This window comes from Nannospalax galili, unplaced genomic scaffold (assembly GCF_000622305.1).
Source record: "Nannospalax galili isolate Female #2095 unplaced genomic scaffold, S.galili_v1.0 scaffold1282, whole genome shotgun sequence".
NCBI classification, from domain to species: Eukaryota; Metazoa; Chordata; class Mammalia; order Rodentia; family Spalacidae; genus Nannospalax; species Nannospalax galili.
In genome coordinates, this window is record NW_008348795.1 from 2,979,847 (window position 1) to 2,998,514 (window position 18,668).

The following is an 18,668-nucleotide window of genomic DNA, read 5'->3' on the forward strand; positions in this document are numbered from 1 at the left end:
CTCCCATATCTCCCCATCACTTTTTTCTTTTTCTTTTCTTTTCTTTCTTTTCTTCTTTCATTTATTTATTTTTATGGGGCTTTTTGCTACTCTAACATTCCCCCCTTCTAAAGAGGTAACCCTAAAATCTTTTAAGGACTACATACAAGCTCCCAAACACTTTTGACATTTTTGGATTAGGAACAGAATATGTTTTGCTAACAGTCCCAAGGACATTTTGACTTTTAGTAAAAAAACTGGCAACTTTTCCTTGGGGTCTTTTTACCCTAACCACCTAGCCAATTCCTACTTCCTATTCTTATCACACCATCCTCTGAAGGGGTTACCCAAATTGCCAATAGGGAATAAGGATGCAGAACACTCTAGCTTCTTCCATGCTGAACAGAGACACAGGGTGAGGCAATTGGAGTACCTCTTCAGAGAGTTGATCTTTTCAAAGAGATACTCTAGATAGTATGACTAGACTCCAGGGGATCAATTTATCACGAGGGACATCTGAGTACACAACTTGACTCTCTAGGCCTTAACATATGTGACAGAATGCAAGAAATCTGGTGGGGGGTATGAGAAATGCGAGTGAGGGAAGGGGTGTAAAGATGATTAGTTTTGTATGAATACTCAAATATTCAATAATGCATACAAAAACACAAACAAAAAACAATAAAAGTAAACCAATTCTCCTTCCCCACTCTCAGGTAGGGTTGGGGCTTCTTCCCCATGTCCCCACTTCTATGTTGGAATTTTGTCTGGCTTGAGCTTGCATGGGTCTTGTGCATGCTGTCATAATTGGCCCAAGATTATATAATTTCTCAGTTTTCTGGAAAACTGTTTCCTTGTGGTCATCAACCTCCTCCGATTCTTACAATCCTTCCACATGCTCACCACCCACAGTTGTCCTGGATGCCAGAGCTTGATGGAGGTGCCCTGTGTAAGCACACTTGCCACCCACACTGGTCCTGGACGGCAGGGCTTGATGCAGGTGCCCTTGTGTAAGCACTCTGCAGCCTCCTTTTCTCTGCACTTGTTCAGGCCTTGATTGCTGTGTTAATCACTGTTTGTTGCATGAGGAAGCTTCACTGGTGAGGGTTCAGCAGTGCATTACCATTCTCCCCACCCCTGTTCCACTATGGAAAAACGTACTCCTTTGTCAGATTTCCTTTTAAGCTCCAAAGAACTTTTGTGTGTGTCATTGTAAACATTGAATGTACAGCCAAAGAACAGATAAGGTCCTGAAATTAGAATTAAACCATCAATTTCATGAGCACAGGCTGTTCCTAGGAAGTGTCCTTTCTTAAAAGCAAAGAGAATATCAACTCATAGACTTCAATAGATGAACAAATTCATTTAAAATAATCATAATTGAATAATATCCAAGGGCCATGCAAATGTCATACAGCTTCATTGCTGGGTCTCTAGCTCTGTTGCCAGTTTCTCCTTGTTGCTCTCGAACATTTCTTTCCTGTATTTGCTTGCAATCTTTCCTTTGTCAGATTATTTTTATTTTATGTATATGGGTGTTTTGACTGCATGCATGTTTGTGCAGAACTTGTGTGTGCCTGGTGTTCATAGAGGTTAGAGGAGGGTGCCAATAGCATAGCAAATTCTCTTAACCACTGAGTCGTCCATCTGGCCCCAGTTTTTTCTTGAATATTTTCAGCAGCTTTCACCCAAAGCCTTGTATTTTGTGTGTATTTTTTAGCCTCAGATATTCTCAGAACTCCCTGCTTTACCCCTTTTTTCCAAATAGCCCATCAGTGAGGCTTTGTGTTGACTACTGCAGCGTCTTCCTTCTCTTTCTCTCTTCTCAAACTCCAACTTCAATTTTTATCATAGCGTCATTTATTATTTCTGTTATATTTTTCTTACCACAGTGTTGCTCCTTGAGAATGGAGACTTAGAAAACTGATTTATTCCTGTTCTCATTGAGCACAATAGTGTCTGGTCTGTGGAAATGACTCAGTTATCCCTTTGGATTATTTGTTTTGTAAATTTTCAGTAGGCCATCTGAAAAGACTAGCATTCTGTTCTACAATCAGATGGTTTTGTCCAACTTATAGTAGCCAGATATAAAAATTAAGGGTATAAATTAATGAAAGAGGAACAAATTTTCCTCTTACTAATAATTATAATTATATGGACAGCTATGTTAATAGCCAGCAATATTTCCTCCTAATGTAAAGATCTTTCTTTAAGATTAGCTTCTTTAAAAAATCTTTTACATAAGCATTTTCACAAGTAATGAAGAAATTTTATGTGATATTAAAAAATGTACTCAAATTGTTTCCACCAATAATGTGCACATTATTTAATCTTAATATTCTGGAAGTAATTAAATTATGCCAGTCAAAATTATCAGCAACCATATACTGATAAATATCATAGTCCTAGCAAATTAATTGTCCCTATTGTGAATATCTTATTAAGTAAACAATTTTCAAATTAACTTATTTTATTTTTATTTATTAACACTAAACATTAAATGAAACATTTAAATATATTTCTTATATGTAAAGTATAGTTTTAGCTTTGTCTTTATATATATATACATGAATATATGCCATTAAAAGAAATAAAATATTTAAAAAATTAAAACCTATTTTAAATATTTTAACATTATTTTTATTTTATGTGTATGAGTATATTGCCTGCATGTATGTAAGTGTATTTGGTCATGCAATGACTGTGGAGGTCAGAAGATAGCATCTGATTTCCCTGGAACTAGAGTTATGGACAGTTGTGAGCTGCCATATAGATGTTGGGAATTGAACCCAGGTCCTCTGCAAGAGCAGTTGCTACTCTTAACCACTGAGTCATCTCTCTAGTTCCTAAAACATATTTTAAATTTAAAATAGACATTTAAACAGTATATCTAGTAATTCAATAATCAGTACAAATATTTTGAACATTTGTCAGAGAGAGAGAGAGAGAGAGAGAGAGAGAGAGAGAGAGAGAGAGAAGCACCCAGCTGGCCAGCTGGCTTGAACTAACTCACTGTGTAGAACAGGGTGGCCTCAATCTCAGAGATCTACCTGCCTCTGACTTACAAATGTTGAGATTAAAACATGTGCCATCATTCTGGGTTTAATTTTTGACAGTTTGTCCTCTTTAATGGAAATCAGTTTTAATGGAAATTATTTCTTGAGAAGTCATTGAAAAAATTCTGTTACTAAAAACAAAAATAAGTATAATGCTTTTACATTGTTGACATTTGTTTCATGTCATTTCAATGCAGTCTTCATTGAAACTCTTGTGTGGAGAAGGGACTTCTGAAATCAGTTCAGGCCATGATTCCTGGTCATTATTTAAATATGCAGACATTTCCAATGTAATGAAATTTCTAATAGTACATTCAAGATTTTTCTATGTATTAGCATGTATAATGAATTATCACTTATAATTGCTCAAAGTCATTTATTTGGAAACTATAGCTCAAGTCATCTGTACTCTGTACCACGTGACTCATTCATAAGTTATTTAAACCACCAGAATTAAACTTGAATTCAAATTTTCTAAAATTGATACCGTTAAAGAAAAAAATGAAATCTCCAAGCCATATTTGTGCTAAACTATCTTTGTATTATACAAAAATAGAGTTATTTGTACACAGAATAGATACAATAATAAAGGAACGCGAGTGAATAGAGTTTTTACTTGTCACATGCAATATAGAGACGCTATTACCAATTAAGTATGAAGAATTATAAACACTCATGGTTTACCACTGAGAAACATTTGTATGCTTAGTTTCAGAGAGTACACCATGCTTAATGCACAACTAAATTATTAAATTCGCATTCTCATTTCTATTAAGTGATTTAATCTTTCAGTTCTCGCTTACAATAGAGTTGAAACCATAGTATTTGCTACAGAATTTGTTCAATCAAAAACTGTTCACTAAAATCCTCCAAAGAGGTCATGTCCGTTCAATTAACTAATCATTTATGCATTAATAAATGAGTGTACATATTCATTTACTTATTAAAATGAGGGATTCTATGTATTCACAGGCTAAAATATAATTCAAGAGCCTCATGCTTCAGTCTCCTGACTTACATGATAAGCAGGTATTCACCGTTATGCCTGGCTTCTTGTACATTTAAAACCTGGCAATGTCTGCCAAGCATGGCTTTACTCCAATTAATTACTTCGTGTGAGTTGTTAAATACTTTGATTAGTCTTTTCTAGATGGAGAATACATCAATATTTGTTTCTCTTACATATAAAATTTGATTAAACAAATTATATTATGTACCTTAGAGAATTCAATTTAAATTTTAAAAATTATCTCGTAGCTAATAAATTGTTAAACATATTTGACCATATTAAAACTATGTATCCGTTCAGTGGATATTCATTAGATATTAATAGAGAATTCATTAAAGTAAAAAGCATTTACTAGTTTGTGAATTTAGTAGAATTTGTGATAGCCAGCATGAGGTAAAGCAGTTACACTAACAAACTTTATCAATATTTTGATTGTCTAGAACAGAGACATTTTAAAAAGCTACATGGCTATAACTGACTTAGAAAGTACATATATGTTTGGAATGGATTATTTCCTCTCACATAAAACTTTAATGTCAACATTGAAATCACAGCTCTTCACCCCTTTAATGCAACTGAGCACTGTAGAACTCATGTAGGTAAATGATATTGAGGACAGTTCCTACTCTCTTTTCCTTTATTGCATTACACATACACACACACACCCACACACACACACCCCCCACACACACACTTGCCCATGCGCACACACGGACACACACAGAGGCAGACACAAAGTCACACAGACACACACACACAGGTGTGTGCACACACACACAGATATACACAGAGGCAGACAGAAATACAGACGCACACACACAAGTTGCTAAGGATTCTTAGTCACACCTGTCTTTTCAAGCAAGAAAGGAAGATATAGGAATAATAACTAACATAAAATTTGTAACTACATTAGAGGTATGTGCAGTGTGCAACATCACAACAAATGAAATAAAAAGCAACACTGTTTGGGAAATTAGAGAAAGTGCTTTCAAGGGAAAGAGAGAAGCAATGGCACTCATAAATAGAAAAAAAGAAAAAAAGAGACCCTTATGTGATTCCGATAAGAGAAAATGAGATTGAAGTCTAAAGCAGAATACGTAGTATCTTACTGAGATAAGAGCTGATGGGGAACACGTTATTAAGTTGGAAATGATAACACATGGTCAGTAAAGGTTATAGCTTACAGAATATAAAGAAGAGTGACACAGGAAGACCTGGTCTGTGTGTTTGGGAAAACGTTCACTATTAACCAAATTAGGATGCACAACAGACGATGCATTATCAGAACACAAAGGAGTGAACTAAGTGTTAGAGGTATGCTACATCTGGTTGTGTCTACAAAGATCTAGATTCCTTGTGCAGAAAAGTTTAAAATAACAACCTGTATTTTAGAGAATGAGTTTGAATTTGATAAAGACATACTGTGTGCCAAGGGAGGGTTTCGTTCTGATCAGGTCAAACAAGGAAACCCAGCTACAGTGAGAAGAAGATGTGGCTTCAGAAGCAGCACCAGTGAGCAGCCTAAAAGCCAATGGTAATGTTCTCAATCCGGGTTTCTGAATGACAGCTTTTGCTGTAAGACCAGCTCACCAGAAATCCAGTATTTATTTCAATATAATGTTATTAAAGTTTCCATGCCTTAAATCTCATAAGCAAAAGCATATTATATGTTGAAAAGAAATCTTTTATGATGTTTTGTGTATTTTATCTTCTTTTGAATGCAGTAGTATAGTAAAAGTTTACAACTGTAATATAAGACTAGTAGTTAAAATATTGCACATTATTTTCCAGGGTTTATTCTCCCCTAAGTGAAATATATACATTCAAAACTTTATTTTATAAAATCTTCATTTGAAACTATTATAATAGCTTATTTTTCCATTAAAATATTTATTTTAATTTTATGCATATGAGTGTATTGCCTTTGTGTGTGTAAGTGCAATAGTGTTGTGCATTTTGCCCACAGAGGTCAAAAAGGGGTGTCAGATCATTTGGAATTAAAGTTATAGATGGTTGGTAGCCACCAAGTAGGTGCTGGGAATTGAATTAAAATTGCATTGGTAAAATAAAGAAATTTGAAAAGATTAATTATTCATACACAATAGGATACCTTTATTGTTACTCAAAAATGATAAATTGACTTGAATTTTATAAAATGACATATACAAAATTAAAAGTTTTCATAAATGTAATGAAGTTTTGATGATGCTAATCACTTTTATTGTGTGCCAAACTAAGCGTGAAATGATTTTAGAGTTAGAATTTTAATTAGGAGAAACACTGAGTTCAGTGCCTGGCTAAATATTTCCTTCTTGAAATACATTTATTCTGTATGTGTGTAAATTTGTGTGCAACCACATGCCATGGTACATTAGTAGAGGCTAAAGAATAGCTTATGGGAAGAATCTCCTTCCACTTTGTGGGTCTCAAGCATTGAGCTCAAATCACTAGACTTGGTTACAAGTGCCTTTGACCAGTGAGCAATTTTGCTTGCCCTGAATCTTTTTATTTTTACTGGAATATTTTACAATCAAAATAGTTGAAAATGAGACAGAAGCTATACTATCATCTCTAAGAACTCTATGAATGCTATCTTTTAAAAAGTCCCTGTGCTTATAAAAAGTCTAGTTTAAATGTCTGTTCTTACATAGACTATATTAGCAAGTCCTCTCTGAGAAAAGATAAGATGGTATTCTAAAAATTGTTCATGCATCTTAAGTAACTACCCTTCCTTATTTCATTGGCTTGATATTTTAACACATCCTTTTTAACAGATGATACTGTTAACAGAATGAAGATTTACCCATTCATGAGAGAGTACATATATGCTAGTGATGTTAAATACAAAATTAGGTATACCTTTAAATACTCTGTTCAAAGTATTTCACATTATAAAAGTATTATAGTAGTTAAAAACAACTCATTTACTATGAATGATAGGTTAAAATCAAGAAATTAAAGTACTATTGCATTTCCCCTTTAAGATACTGTGAATGGACTCACTTTTCTTACTTGTATCTCTACCAAAACATGTTCCTATGCAACAGGAAGTGTGTCTTTTCAGTCCTATCTAAACCCTGTGTGGATAGATCCAATCTTTGCCAGATATTCATCTGACATAAAACTAATATTCAAAATATATCCAAAATTCAAATAACTTACCACAAAACAAACAATACATAGTAAAAATGACAAATTATCTGAAAATACATTTCTCAAAACACGTGCACATGGCCAATAAATGCTTGAAAAATATCAGCTACTGGAGTCAACAGGACAATGCAAATGAAGGAGATGCCATCATATCACAATCAGAGTGGGTGTTATGAACGAAAAGACATGAAAGATGCTGGTAAAGATGTGGAGACAAGCTCTTATAAACTGCTGATGGTACTGTAATTTATAATACTGAATATGAAAACTGTGGAAATAAAAATAATTATGGAAAACCCAAAGGTCCTCAAAAATAAAATGAAAGGAACCCATATATCATGGTATTATGCTCCAACCTTGTCATTCAGGACGCTGAGGAAATTATATCACCTTAGCTACAGAAAGAAACATTGTCTCAAAAATTCCTGAAATTAGAACAATTATAATATCTAGCTATCTCCATTATCTCATGAGTAGAGAATTATTCTAAAAGAAAATAATTCAACATGTAAAGTAAACTCCCATGCCCATTTTTATTTCAGAACTAGGCATAATAACCAGGGTATATAATCATCCTAAATGTCCATAGAGATATGAATGGATAAATAAAATGATAAATATATGAAATAGAATATTACTTAGCCATAAAATGAAATAAACCACATCAACTGCAACAAAATGGATGGAACTTAAAGACATCGTGCTAAGTGAAATAAGCTAGACTTAGAAAGTCTACGGCTTCATATTCTTTCTCATAACAGAAACTGAAAAGAAAAATAAATAAGTCAATCAGCAAATAGAAGATGGATTAGTAGAGACTGAGTATGGTGTATGACCAACTGCTTTGTTTATATTCACATATATAGCAATATAGTATAAAGATTTTAAAGTGGCATCAATCTTTGTAAAAAACTAAGACTACTTCATAGACTACACCATGCTTGGTGAGTGACTGAATGAACTTCTTTATCTGAGCACTACTGAAGAAATGAATACTCACATTATGCTTTTAGAATTTTAAGTAAAATATAGTAGTAATTATCATAAACTAAAAAGCTAAAAATTCTTAAATATATATTGCAAAGATAGCCTGTAATTTTTTAGTCAGTATATGACCAAGCCATTTGTGAAAGGAAAAAAAAATAAAAAGAAACATAATATCTAGAGATATTTAAACACTTGCTTAAATAATTCCTAAATTTAAGTAACCCAATTCATATAACTAGAAAAGGATGATATTCACAATTTTAACAAGTATTTATAAAGAATTCCTCTTGATTGGGATGAGGCAATTTTCAACATAAATATTTACTTTGATGATGAAATTCTTCTATGAGGATGAACAGAAACGTAGTAGTATGATTGTGCTGATTATATTTAAATCTTTTCTGAATATTTAGATTTAAATTTAGTCATAAAATTATGTGTCTATGACTAGAAAATGGTTCAGTGGTAAAGATGCTTGCCAGAAAGTGTGAAACCTGATTTCCAAACCAGAACTTCATGGTGGAAAATCAACCAGTTCCACCTCTGACCTCCACCCGCTGTCAAGGATACGTATGCACACAGTACACACAGAAAGGCATGCACTACTCTCACACACATATAAAGAATAAAATAAATCCTTAAAATCTCAAGAATTTTATTGTATAATATCCCTTTATATATTATAATATGCATAATATTAACATATAAAATAAAATGTCTCAATTATATAAAAACCACAATCATGAAATAAATTTTCTGCCTACAGATATTTATGTGCTGTATTTTGGTTAATAAATTCACTTAATTTGTTTGTAAAAATTCACCTAGAATTTGATCATTAATTTTCTTTTTTTAATTTTTCTCTTGTTTTGCTTTTTTTTTAAATTCTGATTTTTGATTTATTTATTCTTATGTGTATGAAAGTTTTGTGTGCCTATGTATGTCACACAATGCCTGTTGAAGCCTGATGAGGGTGTCTGCTGGAGCTACAGATAGTTGTTATCGGCCATATAGGTGCTAGTAACAAAACCGTGGTCTTCTGCAAGAGCAGACAGTGCTCTTAATCCCTGAGCCATCTCTCCAGCATTGTTTTTATTTTTGTTTCTCTTATTTTTCTTTTTGTTTTGATTTTGTTTTTGTTTTTGAAACTATTTCACTCTACCCGGGCTGACTTGGAATTCACCATGTAGACAAAGTTGCTCTGAGGTCTCAAAAAATCCTCTGAGTCAGCCTTTCAAAAGTTGAATTTCAGGATTTAAAAACATTTTACTTATTATCTTTTTTTTATCTTATGTGAATGAGTGTATTACTTTCATGCATGTAAGTGTACCCATGTTGTGCAATGCTCAGCAAAGTCAGAATGGGGTGGTTAGAGTCCCATGGAACTGGAGTTACTCATGGTTGTTAGTTGCCATGTGGTGCTGTGCTGGGAACCTAACCAGGTCCTCTGAAAGACCAGCCCAAGTGCTCTTAAACCCTGAGTTATCTCCACCCCCCGAATTTCAGGTTTTAACTCTTCTAAGTATACTAGCAATATGTCCTATTATTTTTATAGCGGATTTTCTACCGAAAAGGCCTAACTAAGGGCTATAAAATACTGGGTCCATGCCATAACTTCAGGTACAGGACATATTTCATCCTCTTCTGGCCTCTTCAGGAATTGCATTTGTCTGTCATAACATACATGTAGGCAAAACACACATACAAATAAATAAATCAATTATTTAATTAAATATTTAAACAATACTGGCTGCATCTGAATTTTTTGAGGGAGGGAGTTGAGACAGGATCTCCCTGTAACTGCAGCTGGCCTGGAATTTCACCAGGCTAGCCTCAAACTCAAACAGGTCCACCTGTATCTTCCTTCTGAGTGCTGAGATTAAAGGTGTGAGCCTCCCCATCCCAACTGCCTGTTTTTATTAATGCATTTTCTCCAATTTTTAAAAAAAATATTTAATTACCACATAATTAGTAGAAGCATTTCACTACAACAGCATTGACATAGTCAATAAAAGTTTCCAGAACAAAGATGCATCTCTTTCAAAATTGGCTGTAATTTTTAGGTTCACAGTGTTGAATTAATACAGTTATACATTTTGTACAGAAAAACTCATTTTTAATGCAACTAACACTTAGATGTTTGCACATGCATCTCTAATCTCCATATATCTGATTATTCCTAGTCACAGTTGGTAGCTTTCTGAGCTCCTTGGAACCTGAGCATGGATATAAAGTCATTAGGTAGATTCAATGGTAATGTTTCTCATATCTACTGATTAACATGAAGCAAATTTTTATGCTTCTTCCTCAAATATAACTCATTTTTATTGTTTTTTATTTTTTTGTATTTCATACAGAACACCCCAAATAATCTTATTAATCTTTGTATTTGCATCCCAAAAGGCAACCTCCCACAGCCTCCCCCCACCCCCCACCACTGGAGCCCATATACTCTGTCATCCCTGTTACTGTCCACTGTGTTATCAGTGCCCCCAGCCATTCTCCAGTGGTAGTCCATCTGCTGAATCTAGTCACCCTATCTAGAGTTCCTTGCTTTAGGAAGATCAGATATTCCTCATCTAGTAGCAATCAGTTGCCAAGATTCTTTTGGATAAGATTGGGGTCTGCTGCTCATTTTCCCAGTTCAGTGCTGGGTTACTCTCTGGGAGTCTCTTGGGCCACCCTGCAAATAGTGGTATTGTTTCCTGTAATGTAGCCTTTAGTTCAGCACATGGACTCTTAAAGAATTATATTGATTAATTTTTTTAAAGCGCCTCCATTTTCCCATTTCCCCCTTAATAACCTTCACCTATGGTCCCATCTCTCTTGAGCTCCTTCTTTCCCTTTATCCCCAAGTTTCCTTGTATAACCCTCCCTCCCCACTCCCCTTAAAATAACCCCATTTTTATCCATAACTCCCTTATTAACACCTGTTTCCTACTGTTCTTCTCTTTCAGGTTCTTTCTTTTACTTTACCTCCTTGGTTCCTTTTCATTATGCTGGTTCCTGTAGTTATGTCTGGATACATACTCAATTATAAGGATTTGGTGCTAGGATTAACATTTGAGAGAGAACATATGTCATTTGTTTTTCTGAGTCTGTATTCCTCACTTAGAATAAAAGTTTCTAGTTCTATCCATTTACCTACATATTTTGTGATTTCATCTTTCTTTACTGTTGAGTAGAACTCCATCTTATAAATGGACCACATTTTCATTATCCACTCATCAGAGAGACACTTAGGTTGCCTCCATCTCTTAGCTATTGTGAAAAGAGCAGCAACAAACATGGATGTACAAATGTCTCTGCAATGGGATGAGTTCTTTGGGTATATGCCAAGGAGTGGTATAACTGGGTCAAATGGCAGGTTGATTTTTAGATTTTTAAGGGTTCTCCACAGTGCTTTCCACAGGGCTTGAACAAGTTTGCAATTCCAACAGTACTGGATGATCATTCCCCTTTCCCAACATCCTCTCCAGCATTTGGTATAATTTGTTCTCTTGATCTTAGCCAGTCTGACTGGGTTAAGATGAAATCTTAAAATGGTTTTAATTTCAGTTCTCTAATTACTAATGATGTTGAACACCTTTTAAGATGTTTCTTATCCATCTTTATTTCTTCTTTGAAGAACTCTCTATTCAGTTCCCTAGCCCATATTTTAATTTGGTTACTTTATTGATTTTTTTGTTTTTTGAGTTTGTTATATATTCTGGATGTTAAACCTCTGTCAGGTATGTTGCTGGTGAAGATTTTCTTTTATTCTGTGTTGGACTACCTGTTTTTAAAATAATTGAATTACATAGGCATATATTTATACTGAGATGTTATTTTTTTTATAAAGAACATCTTTAGGAACTGAGGGGATGGTTCACTGGTTAAGAGCACTGGCTGCTCTTGCAGAAGACCCGAGTTTGAGTCCTAGCACACACATCTCAGCTAACAATTGTCTGTAACTCCAGTTCCAGGCATTTCAATGCCCTCTGATGACCTCTCTGGGCAGTGCATGACATGGGTGCACTTATTATGCTCATCATACACATAAAATTAAAATAATAAGTAAAATGCTTTTAGAAGAAACAAAACAGCATCTTTATTTTCCTGGATATAAGATGTAATGTGAACATTTAGACTGTTCGCTTCAGTTCTAGGTGTATTTCACATCAATGAGAAAATTTCACAGGCGTAGTCATCAAGTATTCCAGCAGTTTCCAGCAATTAATATTTAGTATAGAATTTAAATATATCAGACATTAACCATTAGATGCAAATGGTATACGTCTTATAATAAAACAATAAGCAAATCGATCTGCAACTATTGTATACATCTTTATAAATGTTCAACATAAATGCCATAAGTCACCACCATTTCCAAAATCCTAACTTCGGTATATTGGTACAAGCAGACGCTTGCTCTTGTTTATTTGGCATACATAATTTCTGAACATAATTTGCATAAATTTCAGGTTGCAAAACTTAACTTCTTCATGTACATAAATTGCCTGTATGTGTATGTCATATATATATATATATATATATATATATATAAAGTATTTTTCATGCAATCCTGAGAAGGGGAGGGAAGGAAAGTGAGAGGAAAGAGGGAAGAGGCAAAGAGAAGGGTGGAGGGGGAAGGGGAGGGCAGCGAAGGGAAGGGGAGGGGAAGGTGGGTATCCTAATTTCCAGTCTGTGGCTTTGATAAACAACATGACCAAAAGCAGCCACAGGCCGATATGAAAATTCTTCAATGAAGGCTTCTTCTTCCCTAGTGCCTCTGGGTTGTGTGACATAGACAATGGATCTAGCCACGGCAGAAGGGAAGGGAATATACAAACATATACATGGATGTATATATTTATGACACAAAAATATTGCTCATGCTTATGGTGAACCATGTCCTTTGCTCATAGCAATGGGAGAGTTCTAGAGGTGCAAGTCCTCCCTCAGATACAGCACTGTGAGAGTTCTGGCAAACAAGTAACCCCATACGGTTGAGCCCCAGTCGCTCCATAAAGCGCAGAAAATTGAAGTAATATTTAATTTTAGATTAGTTAGTAAGTTAGTGTGTTTGTTTTTAAGACAAAGTCTATATATTGTAGACTGGCCTCAAATTCATAATCTTGTCTTTCTGCTTCCTGAATGTTGTATGAAATGTACAAAAGTTCAGTAATTTTTTAAAGCACTCTGGATTGTCTTGAAGTGGACCTGAATTTGATTCCCAGAATCACTAACAGCTGTGTGTTATCTACAGTTTAGGGTCATGGCTTTAAAAATATTTTTATTTTTTTTATGTGTATGAGTGTCTGGCCTGAATGTACTTAAGACCACCTATGTCATGCAGTGCCCATGAACGTCAGAAAAGGGCATTGAATCCCCTGGAACTGGAGTTGCAGATAGCTGTTGGCCTCCATGTGGATTCTCTGCAAGAGTAGTCAGTGCTCTTAATCACTGAACCATCTCTCCAGCCTTGAGTCATGGCTTTTTGACATCATAATTATCCTAGATACACATAAAATTACTATGAAGGAATATGTTCCCTGAACCTTAGCAAGTGTTTATCTGTATAACTCGATGGAGAAGTAGCTGCTGTGGCATATACTTGCTTCCAAATACAGGAGGTTTAAATGTGTTTTTGCTGCAATGGTAAAGCCTGTATTGAAACCAGTATGCTGAAGAGACAGCTGTGCTGCTTGCTCCTCTCAGTGGTCCTCACAGTTTCTGAGAAATGGAAACAAGCATTGCCCACAGACTGATGGGTGAAGAATTATCTATGTAATTTATAATATGATTCGGCTATAAAAAGTTGAAATCGTGTTATTTTCAAAAGAGTAGAACTTGAGAGTTCAGTAAGCCAGTCACAGAATAAGAACTGCATGATCCACTACCGTTCTGTGCCACCTAAAGAGATGCATTTCAAAACAAACAAACAAAAAAAGAGTTAAATGCTGGTGCCCAGATGCTGCCTGGGCAGGAAAGAGGAAAGGAGAAGGGGAAAGTTAATCCATGGGCACTAGGACCTCACAGTTCCGTAAGAGTTGTATGAGCACTGATTCTATATAGATGACAATAAATAACAATAAGACAGTGTACATTCTGAAAAACTAATAGTGGGTTTTGCGTTTTTTCACTCTAAGGAAATGACGTGTTTTGAGGGAATAGATGTGAATCCTGATTTCAATCTTACACAGTACACGAAGGTAGTGAAGCACTACATTAACCTACAACTTTGGTTTCATGTGTTCTAATTTTTAATAATTAAAAATCAAATAAAAGTTTTGTGTAAGTTATTGACGTACTGCTATGTCATAGAGAAACAAGCAGCTAAATCTCATTTTTGTAGGTTGAGGTCAATGTCACGGAATACCTAATTCCGTTACAGAAAATCATTCTAGAAAGTAATCTTGGTCACTGAGCTTCAATTTTGTGAATTCACTTGAAGTGGTATCTCAGGAACAGAGACAGACAATGTTTCTAAGCCCTGATCTCTAGAACATTGACTGGCGTCACTGCTGTGACTCTGGATAATCCAGAATATGCCTGATCATAAAAATAAAAAAAAAATGAAATGGCAATCCTGGAATGAATTTCCTCTGCTTATCTGACACAATTATGTGCCTTTTATAAGCATTTTATAAGCATAAGTATTGTGGAAGTTGGACACGATATGAATGTTGCAAATCAAACTCATAGTAGTTGTGGTTAACCACACAAGACCTGCCAGAGATTAATACAGATAAACTTCCACCATGGATGCTGGAGGTACCCTGAAACTCCACCCAGAACTGAGGAGCCATAAAGTCCATGGCTGTTAGAGTCCAGAGTGCTACTTTTTTTTTTTTAAGTGTGTAAACACCTGTAGGTTCCCCATGTCACAGCAGTGGGCTTCACACCTATGCACGTACAAGCAGTACTAACTGAGCTTAGCAGAAGAATCAAGGAAGAAAGAAATAAGGAGGGAAATAAAGAAAGGAAGGGAGGGAGCGAGGGAGGGAGGGAGGGAGGGAGGGAGGGAAGAAAGAAAAAAATGAGTATAGGAAAGAAACAAACAAAATGATAAAAGACATGTATTTAGGAATCAATGTGTTGGGGAGCTACAGGGATTCGAAGGGAAATAGTTGGGGATGCTATGAGGAAGATAAATTAGTCTGTTTATGAAATATGCAAATAATATATCAAAAATTAAAAAAAAACAAATGATTTGTTATATTGAGTACATTATTTGCTTTTTGTTACATTTGAAAAAACAACATTCTTCTAATGACAAAGTGAATATTAAATGCCATTTGAGAGTAATCTCTTGGAATGACTACAATGAATTCTATTCCTTAATTTATTTTCTAATTTATGAAAGGAGACTGTCAGCATATAAGAGTGTTCAATGAGGTGTAGTTTAAATAATTGTTTCCTAAATATAGATACTGCTTAGGAAGCATTATGATAAAAAAGTGACTTATGACTAACATGTGGAAAAAGCAATGGTAGCTACTTGAAATGGATTAGCTGGTATTGAAAACACCAGCCTCCATGGTAGCTTCTAAATGAAATTCTGAATGACTGCAGTTGGATAGTAGAATAACCAGAGTGTATCTCCAGGTCAACAGGTCCTAAGTTTGACAACCTTAGGAAAGCACTAACAAAATAATACCTTTGGGTCCTTAGAATGGAATTTCCGATGGTAAAACTCAGTAAAATATGACAGATGCAGAACATCCTATTTTCAGTATGACCTCATAGACTGTAATTGAATGTGAATGGGACTGAGCTTCTAGTGCCCACAGTGAACACTCCAACACCTGGCAGGGTGGCTAACAAAATAAACATTACTTAACAAAAAGAACATCTTAATTGCCAAATTTACATTCAATTTCCTACAAAACCAGATGCTTAAATAAGTATCTAAAACTGATTCATAGGAATTAACTTCAGTTTAGAAGATTTTATACCTAGGTTAGCAATGTGTCAGTTCAGGTGCTCCAAGAATATGTTACTTATAATACTTCTTTTTGTAGCATAGAGTATTATGTACATATAACCACCAGGAAAAGAAGGAAATAAAATTTGATGTATCACTGAATGGCAGCTATGAAGACATAGACCTAGCCTAATTGAACAATAAAATATGTAACTATATCTCAAATATAGAAAGGATTAAAAATACCAAATAATATGAAATCTACATAAAACTATATAGATGCATGTTAAGTATAAGGGTACAAATTAAGTCCCTTGGCATGTTCACCTCCAAAACCTAAGAAAATACAAAGTGATTTAGAAATAATGAATTACACATAGCAAAACAACAACAAAGTAAACCACACAAATATAAAAAATGTTTAATGATTTGAGGAGTATGTTTATGTCAAATCTGTGACAACAACATTATAGGTCTTAGAGAAAGCCCCAAGGCTGTCACATCACTAGTCAAATGTAATTTCTTACTATGTGCAAAATATGGATCTTTATATTCACATACAGCTATCCCAGTCACCACTAATCAAAGAAGCTTCTTTTCAACAGATTATTACAGAGTCCCACAACTGTCATACAGAGAGATTGTCTGTGAATTACACAAGCTTAAGTGGCGCCTATGCAGTGCAACCTCTTCACCTAAGACTCTCCAAACATAGAATAAAGGGTACAGAGAATACTAATGCATCTCTCAATTTTCATCACTGAAGCTCCATCATGCAACAGAAGGCCATGAACACAAAGTTCACAAATCACCAAAGCATAGGGAATAAGAATCCGTACAGTGTGGGTCCTTGGGCAGGATACCTATATTATACTCCACCCACCCAGGCTTCAGGGACCATTGTGGAAGGGGGGAGGGAGATTGTAAGAGCTGGGGAGGAGGTGCATGACCATATAGGAATAGAGTCCTACAGGCTCCTGGGACCTCCTTCATATGAACCTACAGCAACTTTTTCGCACGCACAAGACCCCATGCAAACTGAAGCAGACAAGAACCCAGCAAAGAAAGTGCAAATGGGCAGCAGGTCCCAATCTTAGTTGACTAATTATTGGCAGCCGATTACTGCTGGGTGAGGAAGAGCTGATCTTCTTAAAGGAAGGGACTCTAGATAGGCTGACTAGACCTCCATAGATAAATTTCAACTGAAGGGCATCTGGAGACACTACACTGACTTCACACCATATGCCTTAACAGAAATGACAGACTGCATGGAATCCATTGGGGGGTGGCTATGGAAGTGTTCCAATGGGGAAGGGGGGATAAAAATGATTAAGATGTTCTGTATGAAACACAAAAATTCAATAAAAATCTACCAAAAATTCTTCCAAATTCTCTCCTGCAACAACACTAAAGAGGAAGTTTGAAAGTGATCTGTAATTTGGTTTTATCATCTTAATTCTTTAGGACAGTGAATGTAAGTCATAGAACTATTCAATTCGGATACTCCTGCTATACTTGCTCTTTTTCTGGGTATGAGAAACAGAATTTTCCTAAAAGGTTAATGCCTTCCTTGCACAGGAGTTGACTTTGTATCACAGTTATAAAAGTGAATCATACGTTTAATTTCCTTTTAAACTAAAGCCTCTCTAAACTGGGTGATTTAATTAATTAGATAATTGAATACCAATATGAAAACTTTGGGGACTAATGCACCGATGCTGTATCAAGATGAAAGATGTTTACATGTTCCACAAAGATTCTTCCCTGACGGAATGAAGCTGGGAATTGCCAGCAAGTCAGAGCAGTAGTCAGCCAGTAACAAGCTGTTCATTAACGCATTAGCCTCCCTGTGCTTAAAAACTGTCAAAGCCTCTTCTACTCACACAGAGAGGGAAGGAAAATTAAAGACCAGAAAAAAATGCTGCTCGCATTGGGAATAAGAAGCCATGTGTTACTGTATATAAATTCCAAGTTGCTTATAAAACATACATTTTAAGAATTTGCTTTTTATGGTATTTTATTTTCAAGACTTACAATTAGGAATCTCTCTCATTTCTCCTTCACTGTCCTCTCTCTTCTCCACGTGAACACCCTTACTAGGAAGCATCTTCCCTTACTCTTACTTTATCTAGTATGTATTTTCCGAAGGCAACATTTTCTGGACAAAAATTTTAAAGTGCAGAAAACCAGAACAAGACAGTAAATGCTCTTCCAGGTGGTGATAGTAAAAGACAACTGTAAATTAATGTAATTGATATCTTATCAGAATAAAAATGAAAAAAAATAACTCAATCAGCTGTAATTGAGCTTACTATGGTCTTTTTCTAACATTCTGAATTTACTTACTTATTTTTCATTTTATTTATCTTTAGTGTATATTTTATTGAATTTTTGTGCATTTCATACTATAAATGGTAATCATATTTAGACTTCCTTCTCCATCCCCACCCCTTCATAGCCCCTCCAACCAGATTTCACGCATTCTGTCATATATCGTAAGGTCTACTGAGTCAAGCTTTGCTTTGTTCCTAGATGTCCCTCAGTTCAAGTTCATCCACTGGAGTCTAGTCGTGTA